This window comes from Hyperolius riggenbachi, chromosome 1, assembly GCF_040937935.1.
Source record: "Hyperolius riggenbachi isolate aHypRig1 chromosome 1, aHypRig1.pri, whole genome shotgun sequence".
Classification (NCBI taxonomy): Eukaryota; Metazoa; Chordata; class Amphibia; order Anura; family Hyperoliidae; genus Hyperolius; species Hyperolius riggenbachi.
The window spans coordinates 247,262,101-247,284,485 of NC_090646.1; positions in this window are offsets into that span (position 1 = coordinate 247,262,101).

A 22,385-nucleotide genomic window follows, 5' to 3' on the forward strand; every position below is an offset into this window, starting at 1 on the left:
TTCAGGAGCTCGTTAATGAGATCTTTAGGGAGGTACTGAGACGTTTTGTTGTAGTATATTTGGACGACATTTTGATTTTTTTCTAAAAATCTCAAGGATCACAGGGAACATGTTAAGTTCGTATTAGATAAACTCAGACAGAATTGTCTATATGCAAAGCTTGAAAAATGCTTGTTTGAGGTTTCAGAAATATCATTTTTGGGGTACATCATTTCCACCAATGGTTTGTCTATGGATCCCAAGAAAGTCTCTGCTGTGTTGGAGTGGTCTCAACCCTCTGGCTTTAAGGCACTCTATACATTTTCTGTAATAGTTTGCAAACCCTAAAAATCTTTGAAGGGGTTCTCCTCGGTGGTCGCCCCTCTTACTAATCTGACCAAAAAGGGGGCAGATACCTATAATTGGTGCCTGTGCGGCATTCTCTCAATTGAAGACTCTCTTTTTTTTTTTTTTCGACATGTGGATGTGATGCGTCCGTTCGTTGTGGAGGTGGACGCCTCTGAGATAGGAGTGGGGGCTGTACTGTCTCAACATTCAGGGCTTCAGGGACGGTTGCATCCATGTGCCTTCTTTTCTCGCAAATTTTCATTGGCAAAAAAATTATGACATTGGCAACAGGGAATTGTTGGCCATCACAATGGCTTTTGAAGAATGGCGTCATTGGTTGGAGGGGGCAGAACATGTGATCACGATATACACCGATCATAAAAATCTGGAGTATATTGAGGGGGCAAAGAGGCTCAATCCGAGACAAGCTCGTTGGGCACTTTGTTTCTCCAGATTCAACTTCATAATATTGTACAAGCCTGGTAATAAAAACATTAACGCAGACACATTGTCCTATTGCTTTGAGTCAGAGACAGTTCAGCCCTCATCTCCTGCAAATATTTTGCCTGAGCATGTCGTGGTGGCCACTACAGAACCCATGAAGGATCTGGCAACCACCCTGCAGACTTATCAGCACGATATTCCAGAGGGGAAGCCAGATGGTGTCCTGTTTGTCCCTTTACATTTGCGCCTTCTAGTCATGCAAATATTCCACAGTCATAAAAGTGTGGGACATCCTGGCATAGCCAGAACAGAGGAATTGTTGTCCCGTTGTGTGTGGTGGCCGTCACTAAAAAATGATTGTAAAGAATTTTTGAAATCTTGTACAGTCTGTGCGCGGAGAAAACCATCTAGGCAGGCTCCGGCAGGGACACTGCAACCTTTACCTGTGCCCACAGAACCACGGACCCACATTTCCATGGATTTTGTGGGGGAACTCCCTGCCTCTGAAGGGAGAACAGTGATATGGGTGGTAGTAGACCGTTTTAGCAAAATGGTTCACTTTGTTCCTCTGAAGAAACTCCCATCTGCCCAAGAGCTAGCGGATCTTTTTATCACCCACATCTTCTGGTTACATGATATACCAGAGAACATAGTTTCAGACAGGGGAGTGCAATTTGTCTCAAAATTTTGGCGAGCATTTTGTCAGCAATTGGGCTTGACCTTGTCCTTTTCCTCAGGATACCATTCTGACGAATGGCCAAACAGAGAGGATGAACCAATCTCTGAAGCAATTTCTCTGTTGCTACGTAGCTGATTCTCAGCATGAGTGGGCGAAATTTCTTTCTTTTGCGGAATTTGCCCATAACAACCTTAGAAACACTTTCTCAGGATTTTCTCCATTTCAAGTGGCTTACGGGGAGGTCACCAACATTTTCTCCATTACCTGTGACTAATTCTCTCTTCCCAGTTTTGGAAGGGTGGCAGGACTCTTGTAAAAGAATCTGGTCTTTAGTAAAAGTCAATCTGGAGAAAGCTTTTGAGGTACAGAAAAGACATGCCGATAGGAAGCGTTCGCCTGAGTGGGATTTTGCTCCAGGGGATATGGTATGGGTCTCCACACGTCATATCTTCCATTCTCACCATTGTGGCTTGACCAGTTCTAACCAGTTGACGTATGTCTTCTTCTATATCACTATGTGTCCTCAGCATATAATTCCATCTTGCACTATTGCATAGGCACTTTTTTGCTTTCACTAGATGTAATTTGATTGTACTTTTTTTTTCCTCACTATTTTTTATCTACTTCTTTTTGTTATGATATACTCTTTTGCAGAATTTCTTATCACTACAAGCAGTTGATCTATGTATGAACAGCATTTACTGAACCCGGGGTTCTGCACTTGAGGTTTGTTCATTCATGAGCACCTCGCGTGATAGTTTATCATAGTGAATTATATTTGATATATTTTTGAAATGGCAATATGTGATATATTATATCCTACTATATTCGACTAGCTACAGGGTGACTAGGTTTTATTCGGCTTTATGTGTTTGTATAGTGCTGCTTCAATTGTTTAATAAAATTGTTATTCTTGCATGAATGGTGCTTAATATATATTTTCTCTTGTTTCAAACTGATTGTCTAGCCCTTGCACACCCATGACCCATACATGCACAGTGTTGCAGGGATTTTCTAGTCAGGGGCGTAGGGATCACCATAGCAACCATAGCGATGCTATGGGGCCCATAGCCACTAGGGGACCCTCTGATCCTGGCTGCTTGAGGTGTGTTTAGGATCATCTCCTCATAAGTAAGCACCTTTTCAGGACTGACATTAACAAGCACTTTTTTGCATGTTTTGCACATTTTTGTATGGAACGAGATTTACTGTGTGCACTTTATTCACTTATTTATTTAATTATTTTATTGTAGATGTGGCACTGAGATTGGAGTTGTGGTCTGGGATACATAGCCGGGCTTTCTGGGTGTGTGTCTCAGTCCACAAGTCTAATCAGTATACTGTGGCACGAGATTTATCTGTTATTGTAACACTGAGCATTATAAAGGCCCTTTTCCACTAGCAGTCGCTAGCGTTCACGCTGAACGCTAGCGATTGCTGAATTGCAAAAGGTAAAAAATTACCGGCGATTTCCCGACGTTTGCGATCGTGATTTTGCTATGCTATGCACTGCATAGCAAAATCGCGACAATAATCGCTCCCTAAGGGCCCTTTTCCACTACGGCGTTTGCGATGGCTGAATCGCAAAACCGCAAACCGCTAGTGATTTTTCAAATCGCTACAGTTTGCTTTTAACATAGGAATCGCGGTAGGTCATTTCCACTACCGCGATTCGTTTTTGACCTGATCGCGATCGTGCGGCGGAGCGATTATTGTCGCGATTTTGCTATGCAGTGCATAGCATAGCAAAATCACGATCGCAAACGTCGGGAAATCGCCGGTAATTTTTTACCTTTTGCAATTCAGCAATCGCTAGCGTTCAGCGTGAACGCTAGCGACTGCTAGTGGAAAAGGGCCCTAACACTGGTTTGTCAGTACCTGTGGAGCTTGGGTTATGTAATGATTATTTGACATATACTGTGACTGGCGGTCCTCATACTGTAGGACATATGGGGGTATTTTATGGATATTAAATGTTTTGTGATTGTGTATTAATAAAGATTTTTCATACTTTTGGATCAGTTTTTATAGTATTGGGCTCTATTTGTGAGGGGTACTTTTCTTTTTGGTAGGATTGTTATTAAACATACCCTATAATGGAGAACCATAAATAGTATTGGTATAGTGCTCACAGTTTAGGTTAAGTTTTTTATTCTTTTATCTGGTACGCAATTACGATTGTGGGCTTTTATCCATATTAAAGAAGATTTTATGCCATGAGAGGCGGTTGTTCTTACATCTTTTAGACCCTACTGTTGATGTATATTGATGAATCTGTTGATGTGCCTGGCCTAAAGAATACCTTTGGTGAGCAGGGAAGCGTGGGGGGGAGTGTGACCCCCAAACCTGCATGTGGTGTTAGGAAATCCCTTGCACAGTGTGTGTGTTAAACACAGGGTGTACTAGTGTTAAAGGATTACACACTATGGGCTTGATTCACAAAAGAGTGCTAACTGTTAGCACGGCCATTTTCGCGTGAATTTTCGCATTGAGCGCGATCGAGAATTTTCGCGCAAAACGATAAAGTTTTCGCGCGCAAACGCAAATTTTCATGCAAAAACAATATCGATTTAGTGCGAAAATTCGCATTTGCGTGCGAAAATGTTATCGTTTCCCGCGAAAATTCGCGATCGTGCGCAATGCGTAAATTCACGTGAAAACGGCCGTGCTAACAGTTAGCACTCTTTTGTGAATCAAGCCCTATGTGTTTATATCTCTCTGACCTAGGTATATGAACAGTCGGCACGTTGTAGGAAAATTTTGGACGCGCTGCTGTGATTAGAACTAGTATTCAAAGTCTGTTGGCCCTCGTACTACATGGGGTTGGCAAAATTTGTTAGTGATTGACCAATCAAAATTGAATGTGTGTATGCATCTTTAATTTATGCCTATACCGATTGTAAACTATTTAAAGGATAGGGGGCTCCACCCAACATTTTGTTGTGCAGGCCCGTTATCTTTTGCTTACACTGCTGTTAAGTTCATGTAGATTTGGCCCCACCCATGGCCACGCCTACTCCCTGCATGGTCACACCCATTTTTGTACGCGCCACAGGTTCTTCACGCCTAGTGCCCATGAGTGCCCCAGACATCCTGGGATCCTAGCAACACTCCTGCCTATGGCACAAAGGTACTTTATAACTTTTTTTTAGGGGGGTCCCGAATCAAAATTTTGCTATGGGGCCCCATGAGTTCTAGCTACGCCCCTGTTTCTAGTAATAAGTTTATTTTCAGTTTCCTTTAAGTTACTTAACCCTAAAGAATCTGATCGTTACAAATAATTTTGGGTAGAAGTTTTGGAATGATTGCTATAGAGACACGCTGCTCAGTTCTGGGCTAAGCAGATTTTCTGCTTTATGGGCATTAGCAGCATAGTGCTATAGAAACTACCTATGAAGTTACCATAGGGAACAATAGTGAGGCCGGCAAAATTAGGGGACACCTGTGTGCAGCTTAGATTTCAACCTAAAACAACTTGCTGAGGATGATCTACAATGTGTACGTGTCAGACTCACCACTGCACGGCCCAGCCCCCGCTGCATGTAAGTGCATGCGCCGGGCAGACCATGCACTTTTAAACATTTTTGGGTGTGTGAACAAACAGGGTGGTGCCATGTGTGCCTGCATTATTAGCGTATATAAAGCATTCATTTGCAATTGCGCATGCGGTGTGGAAGCCCAAACAGAGATACTCTCCTATAAAAGCCATTCAGGCCTGACAGCAGGTGCTGATTGTTCTCTTCAGCATGGTTAGCCATTTGTACCTGTACTCGGCCCACCTACTCCTGACTGATCAGTGTTCTGACATTTGGCTAGTTTAACCATTAACATCTGATCTCTGCATGTCTTAACCCTTGGCTTGTTTACCAGCACACAATTGTTAGCTGCCTGCCCTGAACCTTGCCCTGTGACCCGACCCTAATTGATTACTATCGTACTATCTGCCTTTTGACACTTGGCTTGTTATTGGATTCCTGAGCCCTACAATGCAGTATTGCTTGTTCTCCCAACCACTGTTAGGGTGCCTCTGGAGTGCAACCTGGTGGGCATTAGACAGCAAAGTCCATCGTCCTATGTGGGGCTCTGTGGTGAAGACCCATGGTCACTTAGATCCTGCACTCTGGAAAGTCCTCACTTCAGTGGCAAGGTCAACAGGACATACCTAGCACATAACAGATTATGCTGCTTCACAGCACTACTCTGTGCATTACTCTGCATATTTCGAGAGGATTTCTGGAGGTTATGGCAGCAGCACTTGTTATGTCCCTTCCACACTTGCGTGCATCGGATATCGCAAGTGCCGTTTCTACCATTATCATTAAGGTTTCTAATAGTATAGAGAAAACCGCACAAAACCAGACACCACTCCTGGAAAGACTTGAACAGAACAAACTTGGGGACGGCACACCAATGGCTTGCAATTTAAAATTGTATTGGAGTACCCAGCAGTACACGACATGTTTCGGGCGTTGCCCTTCCTCGGGTGTGAGGAAGGGCAACGCCTGAAACATGTCATGTACTGCTGTGTACTCCAATACAATTTGAAATTGAAAGCCATTGGTGTGCCGTCTCCAAGTTTGTTCTCTTCATTAAGGTTTCTATGTGATTCTTCCTGATGCAGATGTAATTTCCATTCATTATAATAAATGGAAATCGCAATGCATTTGCAGGAATTTGTCAGCAATCATGCTTTGCAACTCTGCACTGAATTGCAATGCATGGATGGGGACTAGGGATGGTCGCTGGATTCCGTTATTCCGGACAGAATTTGGTGATTCCGGTTCCGATATGACGGAACAGAATTGCTATAGCTCTAAAATGTAATTCCGCGGAAAATTTTAAAAATCCACGGAATTTCACAGAATTTAAATTTACTTTCTCACCTAACTAATTTCTCACTCCCTTCCTCCTCATCTTCCAAGGAAATTGTAGTATTTCAAAAGCCAGCTTACATACCGTGGCTGGGAATTGAACCCTGGCTGGGCTGGGAATTGAATAGTAGGTAACTCACTTAACCACTATACCACCACCAACACTACATGCTGAAGCCAGCCTAGCATGTACCATTATGATATATCCAAGAGAAAAATTAGCTTCCTTAAGGATTTGTAGCATGTCAAAAGCCAACTCACATTGGCTGGGAATAGAACCCAGGTCTGAGTGTGTGGTAGGTAACTCACTTACCACTATACCACCACCAACACTACATGCTGAAGCTAGCCTAGCATGTACCATTATGATCTAGCCAAGAGAAAAATTTGCTTGCTTAAGGATTTGTAGCATGTCAAAAGCCAACTCACATTGGCTGGGAATAGAACCCAGGTCTGAGTGTGTGGTAGGTAACTCACTTACCACTATACCACCACCAACACTACATGCTGAAGCTAGCCTAGCATGTACCATTATGATCTAGCCAAGAGAAAAATTTGCTTGCTTAAGGATTTGTAGCATGTCAAAAGCCAACTCACATTGAGTTGGGAATAGAACCCAGGCCTACCGCTCTGTAGGCTGCTATCCTAACTATTATATCACAAACACTACATGCTGAAACTTCTTGGAGCAGACTTACTACCTCCCTCCAAAAGACACACATACATCCCCATAAAATCATTCAACAGCAACTGCATGCACAGTCTTTGTGGTACACAGTCTGTATGCCACAATTGGTTAGTGTGTTTGGCTGTTAACTGCAAGGTTGGTGGTTCAAGCCCACCCAGGCATGGCCTTGTCTTTTGTGTTCAACAGTTGTCCGAAGAGAACCCCAGATAGCCAGGTAGATTCATCTCTCTCTCTCTAGTAGGGATGGTCACCGCTTTCCGCGGAATTGTATTTTCCGGAATTTTTAGGCGGAAATTGGTCGTTCCCTTTGGTCGGAACGGAATTGCTTTTTCAATCTGGCGGAATTCCGAATTCCGAATTTTCTGCCGGTATCCGTTGATGGTTTTAAGCTGAAAATTCAGTTTAATGGCATCAAGCCAGAGAGAGAGAGAGAGAGAGAGAGAGCTCATTTTTCTCTTGGGTATATCACAATGGTACATGCTAGGCTGGTTTCAGCATGTAGTGTTGGTTGCGGTATAGTGGTTAAGTGAGTTACCTACCACACACTCAGACCTGGGTTCTATTCCCAGCCAATGTGAGTTGGCTTTTGACATGCTACAAATCCTTAACCTTTTTCCGACCGTGTCACGCTGATGGGCGTGGCCGCGGCGGCAGCCCCAGGACCGCCTAACGCCGATTGGCGTAAAGTTCTGGGGCTGTAATTTGCATGAGATCGCGCGCACGCATCTCATGCTCGGAGGGCGGAGCGCCGCCCCCTCTTCAGTCTCCGAGCGGCTATTGCCGCTCGGGAGACTGTTAGACGGCGATTGCGCCGTCTATTTACACTGTGCAGCGCTGCGATCAGCGCTGCACAGGGGGGACAAGAGAGCAATCGGCTCTCATAGGCAGAAGCCTATGACAGCTGATCGCCGTAATTGGCCGGCTGTGGGGAGGGAGGGATTGAGGAAGGGAAGGGTCTTAAAGAAACAGGGATTTTTATAAAGAACAAACAATAACCTTTATTATTAAAAAACAAACAAACATGAGGGGAGCGATCAGACCCCACCAACAGAGAGCGCTGTTGGTGGGGAGAAAAGGGGGGGGGGAATCACTTGTGTGCAGTGTTGTGCTGCCCTGCAGCTTGGCCTTAAAGCTGCAGTGGCCAATTTTACTAAAAATGGCCTGGTCACTAGGGGGGTTTAGCCCTGCAGTCCTCAAGAGGTTAAGCAAGCTAATTTTTCTCTTGGATTAATCAAAATGGTACATGCTAGGCTGGCTTCAGCATGTAGTGTTGGTGGTGGTATAGTGGTTAAGTTAGTTATCTACCACTACACAAAGTGGGTGGTTAGTTATGGTGGTCACACTTGCTAAGAGGGAAGGGAAATGGTAGCTGCACTTGCTGTGGAGACAGGAGGGTGAGGTGGTGATGGTGGATGATATCTACACTTGTTGGCAGGTGGCCACATTTTCTAGGGGTAGAGTGGGGGTGTTAAGGTGGATATATGAATGGCGGTTGTTATGAGTGGGGATGAGGCAAGGGACTCCCATAATTTCGAGGTGACCTATGTTGGGTCATCTAATCCAATACAGCGAAATTAATTAGAATTTATGGGACAAACTCTAAAAAGACTAAAAGGGCTGGTAAGTAATAAGAGTGAGTACATAGCAGTAGATAAACCTGGTGGATGCCACACATGCAGTAATAAATGGATTCTGGAGCTGTGTTTTGAAATGGCATGCATCCATCGATATCTCATGAAAGTGAGTACACCGCTCACATTTTTGTAAATATTTTATTATTTCTTTTCATGGGACAACACTGAAGATATGTCACTTTAACCACTTTAGGACCTCAGGCTTACACCCTCCTAGTGACCAGGCCATTTTACACAACCCTACAATAAAGCATACACATGATTTTAGCCTCCTTTTAATTTCCTTAATAGGACACTCTGTAGGAGGTATCTGATCGCCAGGGCCGGATTTACAGCTCAGCAGCCTATAGGCACAGAAGTCTTGGAGCCTTAAGCCCTGCCCTTCACTACAGGCCACACCTCCATGCCACACAAAAATTAAGAATAAAAAAAGGATCAGATACATATCTTGGGAGGGGGAAGCCTCTGCATCTTAATGAGACTTCCCCTGTCTTTCTCAGCAGAGGGGATCCAGTGCTGGCAGCCCCCAAAATACAATAACAAGTGGCCAGTGCGCGTAGGCACAATAGCGGCTTCCCGCTTGGGTGGAAAGAACTGAACCTGATCGGGTCCACTTTACAGTGCAGACGTGAGATGACTGTGCAGTAGAGCGAACGATCGGGCCCAGCTATTCCTGCCAGAGCCTGAGTGGAAAGCCATTACTGTGCCTACGTGCAACACCAAGAAGCGGACTTTTGAGGGTGCCAGCGCTGGATCCAGGAGACTGAGGAAGACTGGATTCTGGAAGCCTCTTTAGGCTTCCCTCTCCCCAAGATAAGTACCCCAAGGTGCACTTTTTTTCTCCCTGTAAAGTGTACCTGAGACAAGAAGAGTCTCGGATACCATACTTACATGGTGCTTCCTTAAGCCCCCTTAAGGCTGCACATCCTTCGCCGTCTCCCTGGCAATTCAGCCCAAAATCCTGGCTGAGTCGCACTTCACCACGCATGCGTGGCCTGGCAAGCTCCCGTCCCTGGGAGCAATCTGCACCTGCGGGCTGAATTGGCAGGGACCGGAGCCACGCAGGGAGATGGCGAGGGACGAACGACCTTAAGAAAGCTCCAGGTAAGTATGGAACCGGAGACGCTTCTTGTCCCAGGTTCCAATTAAAGGAACCTTAACGCAAAAAAAAAAAAGTTTCACTTACCTGGGGCATCTACCAGCCCCCTGTAGCCATCCTGTGCCCTTTACGTCAGTCACGTCTCCTCTGGTCCCCCACTGTCAGCTTCGATTTTGCCGCCTTGAAGTAGGCAGGCCGCCACGCGCATCTTTGCACACGTTCCCACTGGTGCAGGGAACACTGTGCAGTGGGAACACGTATCTTTACAGGCGAAACTAGCTGACAGCAGGGTACCAGAGAAGACGACGTAGAGGGCACAGGATGGCTGCAGGAGGCTGGTAGATGCCCCAAGTAAGTGAAACTTTTTTTTGCAGCGTTAAGGACACAGATTCCCTTTAACTATAGAATCCCCCTTCCCCCATCAAAAAAGCAATGAAAACAACCACAGAGCACCCTATAAACACACACACTGTACACAACACAAACACACATACAAATACTAAGCCATTGTAACAGCCCCAGTCCCCCTAAGGAACACACACACCGTAACAGCCCCAGCCCCCCTAAGGAACACACACACACACCGTAACAGCCCCAGCCCCCCTAAGAAACACACACACCGTAACAGCCCCAGCCCCCCTAAGGAACACACACACCATAACAGCCCCAGCCCCCTAAGGAACACACACACACACACACACTGTAACAGCCCCAGCCCCCCTAAGGAACACACACACACACACTGTAACAGCCCCAGCCCCCCTAAGGAACACACACACTGTAACAGCCCCAGCCGCCCTAAGGAACACACACACCGTAACAGCCCCAGCCCCCCTAAGGAACACACACACACACACACACACACACACACACACTGTAACAGCCCCAGCCCCCCTAAGGAACACACACACGCACACACTGTAACAGCCCCAGCCCCCCTAAGGAACACACACACACACCATAACAGCCCCAGGCCCCCCTAAGGAACACGCACACACCATAACAGCCCCAGGCCCCCCTAAGGAACACACACACACACTGTAACAGCCCCAGCCCCCCTAAGGAACACACACACACACACACTGTAACAGCCCCAGCCCCCCTAAGGAACACACACACACACACACACACACACACACACACACTGTAACAGCCCCAGCCCCCCTAAGGAACACACACACACACACACTGTAACAGCCCCAGCCCCCCTAAGGAACACACACACACCATAACAGCCCCAGGCCCCCCTAAGGAACACACACACACCATAACAGCCCCAGGCCCCGCTAAGGAACACACACACACCATAACAGCCCCAGGCCCCCCTAAGGAACACACACACACCATAACAGCCCCAGGCCCCCTAATGAGCAGGAAACAAGGGGCGGGGAGCGGAGCTGTAACAAATAAACAGTGCAGTGCTGTGCAGCCGAGGCCGGGCCATCTCCTACGACCTAAAGGGGCAGAGCTGTTTCGTCCACCCCCTCCCCGCCTGTCACTTATACATATGTTGGCTGATTTAGAACAGGACAGGAGAGGGGGGCGGGGCGGACCTTTTTGCCTACCTGTGCTGTACGGCTCCGCCGCTTGATTCCTCCTCCACCTTCTCTCCAATTCTCCCACTCCATCAGGGGGCTGGGCGCACTGGCGCAGGCAGGGTAGGCTAATCACGCTGTCCCCGGCAGTAAGTGATGCCATGCCCGCCTCGTCTTGGCCGCCCACGTGGTTCTTTAAAGTTTAAACTCCCAGCCAGAAGACGGACAATCGTTCCGCCCCCCGCCACCTATGCACGCAGCAGCTGTTTGCAGCGCTGCGTGCAGCCATGGAAACGGCGGCCGGTGGGTGGGGAGAGCGGCGTTATCTATGTGTGTGTGCATTGTCACTAGCTGCCCGCCCCTGTCTGTAGTTGCGGCCGCCCGCTGTCCGCTGTATTATTATGTAAATAAGGACGCGAGCGGCCGCTATTGTTTTTCACTATTTTAAATTTAAAGGGGACATGAAAGAGATGCCGCCTTTGACCAATCAGGCGCCTGTAGGCACGTGCCTAGTGTGCCTTATGGTAAATCCGGCCCTGCTGATCGCTCATGCAATCTTTGTTTTTTATTATTATTGTTATTCACAAAAAGGAGGCTTTTCTCTCCCACCTTCCTGCCTCTCCTTCCCTACCCTCTGTACTGTCCTAATCACCATAGGACGGCGATCGGCTATCATCCCTGCCGCTCATCAGCTTATGAGAAGATGAGAAGGCTTCATTCCCCAGCCAATCTGGGGGACAGTCAAGTGTCTGCTATACAGCACTGCAGGAGATTGCAGTGCTGTACAAATATAAACAAAGTGGAATACTTACCCCTTTCGGTGGAAAACATCTGCTAGATCGCGGCTAGCAGGCTGATCACGGTGAATCGGCAGGGAATGATCACGCATGCGCGCACACATTCCCTGCTAAACTGCAGCTCCAGGACTTCACGCCAATCAGGGTTAGGCAGTCCTGGGGATGCCACCGCGGTCACGCCCATCGGCATGATGCGGTCGTTAGGTAGTTAATCCAGTGTAAAGTAGTCAGTGTACAGTTTGTAGAACAGTGTAAATTTGCCAACCCATGAAATAATTTAATAAAATATTTACAAACAGAGAGGTGCACTCACTTTTGGGAGATAATACATTTCTTGCACTCTGATGAAGATACTGGGCAGCCTCCAGGCACAATTTCTCCGATATACTGTATATCAATCTTTGTATCACGATATTGGACTTAGGCCTCTTGCATAAAGTCTATGCAACTGATATTTCAGAGCTCTGCCTTGTCATACTAAGTTAACAATTACTATCCAAGCTGGTACAAGATTAAGAAGGTTTAGGATGATTTTCCAAAGGATGCTTTAAATGTAATTATATTACTGTTGAAAAAAATCACTTCATTTTTACATGTGTGGAAAGATCTGTTAGTGAATTCAATTGCAAGTTTCCTGAAAACCTTCTGACATTTGGTGAAGCAACAGGACATTGAGGCCTCTGAGAAGCCACATCGTATTTTTAGCTTCAGTGAAACTGCTTATTTTTCAGAATCTCTGCCTGCCAGTCTTTTTTTCAAACGAACTATATAATAAAAGGTACAGACTTGAATGTGGGTTGAAATTCAGAAATAAGGTCTATTTTCAGTCTGTGTTGCTAACTGAGGCTTTTATAGTCAGATACAGTAATGTAGCTACCCTGATGGGCAGGGGCGTAACTAGAAGTCCCCGGGCCAGGCCCCCTGCAAGAATTGAAGCAGGCCCCCCCTCCCCTGGGGCCTGCTCATGTCCGTTTTGTGGGAACAGGAGGGGTCGCAGCAAGAGGGGAAAGCTTTGCACAGCGGTGAGGGGGGACAGTCCCCCTCCCTCACGTCGGGCTCTCCCCCTTGTGCTCCCCCTCCTGCATCTATCTAAGTGGCAGCAGCTATAATTACTAGTGATGTCCGGTTCATGAGTGATTGGTTCATTTGAGCCGGTTCTTTCCTAGGAGTCGAGTGATCCGACTCATCACACTGAACTGAATCAGTTCAGTGGACAAGTCAGGAACTACAGCTGCACAGGGTCCTTTTCCACTGCAAAACAAAAAACTTGACCAATTTTGATGTTCGTTTTTCTATGCGTTTTTCATGCGCTTGCGTTTTTCTGATTGCCAAGTGTTGTCTTGATTTTTGAGAATAGATACTAGTGGTTGAATCAATACAAAATGCAAAGTGTTTTTCATGCGTTCCTATACTTTACATTGAAACGCAAAACGCATCATAATCACACAGACATGCGTTAAATTCGGAATGCACCAGTGGAAAAGGCCACCCAGGATTTTTATTTTAAACAGGCAGCACTTAATGTTGGGTACACACTATGAGATTTTATGGTCGATTTACTGTCAGAAAGCAAATCGGAAAGCAAATCTGACATGTTGGAAAAAATCATTTGATTTCCGAGCATTTTCCTATCGATTTTCTATTAAAGTCAACGGAAATCGATCGGAAAATGCTCAGAAATCGATCGGAAATCAAATCGGACATGTTGGAAATAATCGATCTGAAAGTTAATCGACCATAAAATCTCAGAGTGTGCACCCAGCATAAGAATCAGCAAATGCATGTGTTTTTGGCAAAAAAGCAGCTAGTGGAAAAAAGCCCACACACACAGCTGAAGGAGAAGGAGCCAGGAGGAGGAATAATTGATGTCTGGGCCAATTAGCAGGGGAGGGGAGTGACTAGCAACGAGTTACTGCTAGCCACACCCTCCGCAGTGAAATGAATTAAATGATACGGTTCATGATCCAGTTCTTTTTAATGAATTGAATCAAATGGATCGATACATTGAAAAGAGCCGGACTTCCCATCACTAATAATTACCTCCCTTCACCACGGAGGTTGCCAATCTGCAAGGGCTTCTCCGATCTGCAAGGGCTTCACATTACTTCCTGTTAACAGGAAGTAATGTGAAGCCCTTGCAGATCGGAGACCTCCGTGGTGAATGGAGGTAATTATAGCTGCTGCCGCCACTTAGATAGATGCAGGAGGGGGAGCGCAGAGGGGAGAGCCCGAGGTGAGGGAGGGGGGGGACTGTCCCCCCTCCCCTCTGATGTGCAAAGCTTTCCCCTCATGCTGCAACCCCTCCTGTCCCCCCTCCCAAATGGCCGTTTGTGCCCCCCCCCCCCCCCCGCGGGGGCTGGGGCTGCTTCCCCTATTATTATGCCAGTGCTGATGGGGCACCCTGAAAAACTTTTAGGGGGCCCCCTTCCTACATTCACCCCCTCCTTACCCTTGTGTCCAGTGGGGAGGAGGGGCCCAGACTTCTTCTTTCCACCATGGCTCCCCTCCAATATTCCCCTGGCTCTGCCACTCAGACCTACAAATCACTATGGTGGCAGTGACAGTCACCTTTTCCCATGTCGGGTCTCTCCAGCACCCCTGCTGCAGCCACTAGGTGTCACCATGCACTTTGTATTTGTCTTGGTTTCAATTGTGATGTTAGGGCTCGTCTCCACTAGTGCGGCGTGCGTCTCGCAGACGCACACCGCACTGAGCCGGTGGGCGGGATCGCAGGCGAATCCCATGAGCCGTGCCATGCACGGCTATGGGATTCGCAACCTCCATGGCGAAATCTGCGGGGGGTTCCGGGCGAATCGCTCCCGCAAGCGATTCCGCCGCGGCGCCGTCATCCCCTATGGCAGAGTTTCCCCGTGCAAATGATGTGCGGGGAAACTCTGCAGAATCGCCGGCGAAACCGCCCTAGTGGAAACGGGCCCTAAGTCAGAGCGAGAAGGTAATATAGCTGCACCAGCATAGGTAGTATAGCTGCCCCAGTGTAGGTAGTATAGATGCCCCACTATGTCCAATCCCCCCCCCCCCCCTGGGGCTTTGCTTTGCTGGTCTGGGGGCTCTGCTTTGCTGGACTAGGGCCCTGGGGCTTTGCTTTTCTGGGCTGGGGGCTTTGCTTTGCTGGGCTAAGGCCCAGGGGCTTTGCTTTGCTGGGGCTTTGCTAGGCTGGGCTTGGGGCTTTGCTTTGCTTGTCTGGAGTCCAGGGGCTTTACTTTGCTGGGGCTGGGCTGGGGCTTGGGGTCTTTGCTTTGCTGGGCTCGGGGGCTTTGCTTTGCTGGGGGCTTTGCTTTAGCATAGGTAGCTAGGTATAGATGCCTTTAGGATAGGTAGCTAGGTATAGATAGCTAGGTATAGGGGTCTTCAGTATAGGTAGGTAGGTATAGGGGCCTTCAGTATAGGTAGGTAGGTAGGTATAAGGGCCTATAGTTCATTATAGATAGCTAGGTATTGGTAGGTTCATTATAGGTAGTAGGTATAGGAGTCTTCAGTATGGCAGTTGCCACTCTGTGTACCTCGCTCAGCCACGCTATATATAGCATTGTGTTTACTGCCACTCTGTGTACACGGCTCAGCCAGACTATATAGCATTGTGTGTACTGCCACTCTGTGTACACCGCTCAGCCAGACTATATAGCATTGTGTGTACTGCCACTCTGTGTACACCGCTCAGCCACACTATATAGCATTGTGTGTACTGCCACTCTGTGTACACCGCTCAGCCAGACTATATAGCATTGTTTACTGCCACTCTGTGTACACGGCTCAGCCAGACTATATAGCATTGTGTGTACTGCCACTCTGTGTACACGGCTCAGCCACACTATATAGCATTGTTTACTGCCACTCTGTGTACACCGCTCAGCCACACTATATAGCATTGTTTACTGCCACTCTGTGTACACCGCTCAGCCAGACTATATAGCATTGTGTGTACTGCCACTCTGTGTACACCGCTCAGCCAGACTATATAGCATTGTGTGTACTGCCACTCTGTGTACACCGCTCAGCCAGACTATATAGCATTGTGTGTACTGCCACTCTGTGTACACCGCTCAGCCAGACTATATAGCATTGTGTTTACTGCCACTCTGTGTACACCGCTCAGCCACACTATATAGCATTGTTTACTGCCACTCTGTGTACACCGCTCAGCCAGACTATATAGCATTGTGTGTACTGCCACTCTGTGTACACCGCTCAGCCAGACTATATAGCATTGTTTACTGCCACTCTGTGTACACCGCTCAGCCACACTATATAGCATTGTTTACTGCCACTCTGTGTACACCGCTCAGCCACACTATATAGCATTGTTTACTGCCACTCTGTGTACACCGCTCAGCCAGACTATATAGCATTGTGTGTACTGCCACTCTGTGTACACCGCTCAGCCACACTATATAGCATTGTTTACTGCCACTCTGTGTACAACGCTCAGCCAGACTATATAGCATTGTTTACTGCCACTCTGTGTACACCGCTCAGCCAGACTATATAGCATTGTGTTTACTGCCACTCTGTGTACACCGCTCAGCCACACTATATAGCATTGTGTGTACTGCCACTCTGTGTACACCGCTCAGCCAGACTATATAGCATTGTGTTTACTGCCACTCTGTGTACACCGCTCAGCCAGACTATATAGCATTGTGTGTACTGCCACTCTGTGTACACCGCTCAGCCAGACTATATAGCATTGTTTACTGCCACTCTGTGTACACCGCTCAGCCACACTATATAGCATTGCGTACTCTGCCAGTCAGTGTGTATATTGCTGGGATCAGTAATACTCCACTCACCGCCAACCACTATATGAGTTCACCATGAGTTCCTCAGAGACCTCCGCTGTGAGCAGCACTCCCAACAACAGCAACAGCCAACGCCCCACGCAAGCTATAACATCCACCCCAGCAGCCAGTGGTCAGCAGCAGCCCTCCCCGAAGGAGAACGTTGTGTCCATCGGTCCGTTGCCAGAGCGATTAATGAGGGCTGCCATTGAGGAGATGATGGGGCCTGATGTGGAGGAGGAGGTCTGGCTCAGGCCAGCATCCCAAGTTAATATTGAGGACGATGAGGGGTCTGTGTCTGGGAATGTTGGGGTGGCAGAGGTGGTGGGTGGGTCAGACTCAGGATAAGAGTTGTATGTTGAGGATGATGATCGGGACCATCTGTATGTGCCTCAGAGTCCGACCCCGGAAAACATGTTGTATCGTGTGTTTAGGTACTAAAATCTGCGTTCCCAGTAGTGTTGGGGCGAACAGTGTTCGCCACTGTTCGGGTTCTGCAGAACATCACCCCGTTCGGGGTGACTATATAGCAGACTATATAGCATTGTGTTTACTGCCACTCTGTGTACACGGCTCAGCCACACTATATAGCATTGTGTTTACTGCCACTCTGTGTCTGCTGGGAACAGTAGTACACCGCTCACCCGCCACTCTATAGCATTGTGCTCTGTGTCGCTGCTGGCAATAGTGGTACACCAAAATATAGGTAAAAGGCTGCGCATCCCTGACCCAATACTGTACAATTGAATGGTTAATCGCTGTGGCGCACACCGCCCCCCCTGGACTGATATGTACGCCCGCATCCAAACAATGCAATACTGGTCTATGGAGAAATTTTAGCTTCCATCATAGTTTTGCATGCAAAAATATAGATATACTGGACATCTGCACCAACGTTGAGGTAAATCTCCAAGGCAGATGTCCTAACACTAAACTGACCTAAGTTAAAAGCAAATGTCTTTGCCCTGGCAGCAGCTAACGCTAAAATGTGTAACTTACATTCAATACAGACAGCAGAAAACAAAGCAAGCGCTCACCAACACGGGCCGCATCTGAATGACTCATCACCTCATATGCACCGCTTAAATAGCTCAAATACACACTCAGCAATCAGACAGATGCAAAACATATGCAAAACTAAATACTTACCATGCAAAACAGGATAGCACAATGGGTGCTGCTAGCCTGGTAGTTACAGAACTGTGGGAACAAAATATAGGTAAAAGGCTGCGCATCCCTGACCCAATACTGTACAATTGAATGGTTAATCACTGTGGCGCACACCGCCCCCCCTGGACTGAAATGTACGCCCGCATCCAAACAATGCAATACTGGTCTATGGAGAAATTTTAGCTTCCATCATAGTTTTGCATGCAAAAATATAGATATACTGGACATCTGCACCAACGTTGAGGTAAATCTCCAAGGCAGATGTCCTAACACTAAACTGACCTAAGTTAAAAGCAAATGTCTTTGCCCTGGCAGCAGCTAACGCTAAAATGTGTAACTTACATTCAATACAGACAGCAGAAAACAAAGCAAGCGCTCACCAACATGGGCCGCATCTGAATGACTCATCACCTCATATGCACCGCTTAAATAGCTCAAATACACACTCAGCAATCAGACAGATGCAAAACATATGCAAAACTAAATACTTACCATGCAAAACAGGATAGCACAATGGGTGCTGCTAGCCTGGTAGTTACAGAACTGTGGAAACAAAATATAGGTAAAAGGCTGCGCATCCCTGACCCAATACTGTACAATTGAATGGTTAATCGCTGTGGCGCACACCGCCCCCCCTGGACTGAAATGTACGCCTGCATCCAAACAATGCAATACTGGTCTATGGAGAAATTTTAGCTTCCATCATAGTTTTGCATGCAAAAATATAGATATACTGGACATCTGCACCAACGTTGAGGTAAATCTCCAAGGCAGATGTCCTAACACTAAACTGACCTAAGTTAAAAGCAAATGTCTTTGCCCTGGCAGCAGCTAACGCTAAAATGTGTAACTTACATTCAATACAGACAGCAGAAAACAAAGCAAGCGCTCACCAACACGGGCCGCATCTGAATGACTCATCACCTCATATGCACCGCTTAAATAGCTCAAATACACACTCAGCAATCAGACAGATGCAAAACATATGCAAAACTAAATACTTACCATGCAAAACAGGATAGCACAATGGTTGGGTCAGGGATGCGCAGCCTTTTACCTATATTTTGTTTCCACAGTTCTGTAACTACCAGGCTAGCAGCACCCATTGTGCTATCCTGTTTTGCATGGTAAGTATTTAGTTTTGCATATGTTTTGCATCTGTCTGATTGCTGAGTGTGTATTTGAGCTATTTAAGCGGTGCATATGAGGTGATGAGTCATTCAGATGCGGCCCGTGTTGGTGAGCGCTTGCTTTGTTTTCTGCTGTCTGTATTGAATGTAAGTTACACATTTTAGCGTTAGCTGCTGCCAGGGCAAAGACATTTGCTTTTAACTTAGGTCAGTTTAGTGTTAGGACATCTGCCTTGGAGATTTACCTCAACGTTGGTGCAGATGTCCAGTATATCTATATTTTTGCATGCAAAACTATGATGGAAGCTAAAATTTCTCCATAGACCAGTATTGCATTGTTTGGATGCAGGCGTACATTTCAGTCCAGGGGGGGCGGTGTGCGCCACAGCGATTAACCATTCAATTGTACAGTATTGGGTCAGGGATGCGCAGCCTTTTACCTATATTTTGTTTCCACAGTTCTGTAACTACCAGGCTAGCAGCACCCATTGTGCTATCCTGTTTTGCATGGTAAGTATTTAGTTTTGCATATGTTTTGCGTCTGTCTGATTGCTGAGTGTGTATTTGAGCTATTTAAGCGGTGCATATGAGGTGATGAGTCATTCAGATGCGGCCCGTGTTGGTGAGCGCTTGCTTTGTTTTCTGCTGTCTGTATTGAATGTAAGTTACACATTTTAGCGTTAGCTGCTGCCAGGGCAAAGACATTTGCTTTTAACTTAGGTCAGTTTAGTGTTAGGACATCTGCCTTGGAGATTTACCTCAACGTTGGTGCAGATGTCCAGTATATCTATATTTTTGCATGCAAAACTATGATGGAAGCTAAAATTTCTCCATAGACCAGTATTGCATTGTTTGGATGCGGGCGTACATTTCAGTCCAGGGGGGGCGGTGTGCGCCACAGCGATTAACCATTCAATTGTACAGTATTGGGTCAGGGATGCGCAGCCTTTTACCTATATTTTGTTTCCACAGTTCTGTAACTACCAGGCTAGCAGCACCCATTGTGCTATCCTGTTTTGCATGGTAAGTATTTAGTTTTGCATATGTTTTGCATCTGTCTGATTGCTGAGTGTGTATTTGAGCTATTTAAGCGGTGCATATGAGGTGATGAGTCATTCAGATGCGGCCCGTGTTGGTGAGCGCTTGCTTTGTTTTCTGCTGTCTGTATTGAATGTAAGTTACACATTTTAGCGTTAGCTGCTGCCAGGGCAAAGACATTTGCTTTTAACTTAGGTCAGTTTAGTGTTAGGACATCTGCCTTGGAGATTTACCTCAACGTTGGTGCAGATGTCCAGTATATCTATATTTTTGCATGCAAAACTATGATGGAAGCTAAAATTTCTCCATAGACCAGTATTGCATTGTTTGGATGCGGGCGTACATTTCAGTCCAGGGGGGGGCGGTGTGCGCCACAGCGATTAACCATTCAATTGTACAGTATTGGGTCAGGGATGCGCAGCCTTTTACCTATATTTTGTTTCCACAGTTCTGTAACTACCAGGCTAGCAGCACCCATTGTGCTATCCTGTTTTGCATGGTAAGTATTTAGTTTTGCATATGTTTTGCATCTGTCTGATTGCTGAGTGTGTATTTGAGCTATTTAAGCGGTGCATATGAGGTGATGAGTCATTCAGATGCGGCCCGTGTTGGTGAGCGCTTGCTTTGTTTTCTGCTGTCTGTATTGAATGTAAGTTACACATTTTAGCGTTAGCTGCTGCCAGGGCAAAGACATTTGCTTTTAACTTAGGTCAGTTTAGTGTTAGGACATCTGCCTTGGAGATTTACCTCAACGTTGGTGCAGATGTCCAGTATATCTATATTTTTGCATGCAAAACTATGATGGAAGCTAAAATTTCTCCATAGACCAGTATTGCATTGTTTGGATGCGGGCGTACATTTCAGTCCAGGGGGGGCGGTGTGCGCCACAGCGATTAACCATTCAATTGTACAGTATTGGGTCAGGGATGCGCAGCCTTTTACCTATATTTTGTTTCCACAGTTCTGTAACTACCAGGCTAGCAGCACCCATTGTGCTATCCTGTTTTGCATGGTAAGTATTTAGTTTTGCATATGTTTTGCATCTGTCTGATTGCTGAGTGTGTATTTGAGCTATTTAAGCGGTGCATATGAGGTGATGAGTCATTCAGATGCGGCCCGTGTTGGTGAGCGCTTGCTTTGTTTTCTGCTGTCTGTATTGAATGTAAGTTACACATTTTAGCGTTAGCTGCTGCCAGGGCAAAGACATTTGCTTTTAACTTAGGTCAGTTTAGTGTTAGGACATCTGCCTTGGAGATTTACCTCAACGTTGGTGCAGATGTCCAGTATATCTATATTTTTGCATGCAAAACTATGATGGAAGCTAAAATTTCTCCATAGACCAGTATTGCATTGTTTGGATGCGGGCGTACATTTCAGTCCAGGGGGGGCGGTGTGCGCCACAGCGATTAACCATTCAATTGTACAGTATTGGGTCAGGGATGCGCAGCCTTTTACCTATATTTTGTTTCCACAGTTCTGTAACTACCAGGCTAGCAGCACCCATTGTGCTATCCTGTTTTGCATGGTAAGTATTTAGTTTTGCATATGTTTTGCATCTGTCTGATTGCTGAGTGTGTATTTGAGCTATTTAAGCGGTGCATATGAGGTGATGAGTCATTCAGATGCGGCCCGTGTTGGTGAGCGCTTGCTTTGTTTTCTGCTGTCAATAGTGGTACACCGCTCACCCACCACTGTATAGCATTTCTGTACTGCCACTGTACTGCTGCCAGTCAGCGTGTACTTTAAGGATAAGTGAAATGAGGAAGAAATCCGGTGAAAGAGGGAGGGGCAAGGGAAGAGGTGTTTCCCCTGACGGTTCACGTACAGGCCACAGGGGAGCACCCAAGAAAACCCACTCAATACCGCCCATGTTGTCCAGGACAACCACCCTCACAGATCCAAAAGAACAGGACCAGATAATTACTTGGATGACCTCTCAAGCATCCAGCAGTGGGTTAAGCAGCACCAGCACATCACGCACGAGGTCCGAGTCCTCAGCCAGTTACAAGGAGCCAGTGGGCACAAAGCTGACACAACCGGCAGCGACACCACGCACACAACTGCCAGATAACCAGACGACGTTGGAGTGAGCTGCGCAGAGGTTGTTCTGGGGAGCTCTACTCCACGGCGGTGGCCCCCCACAATGACATATGACGAGTTTGAGGAGATGGAAGAGG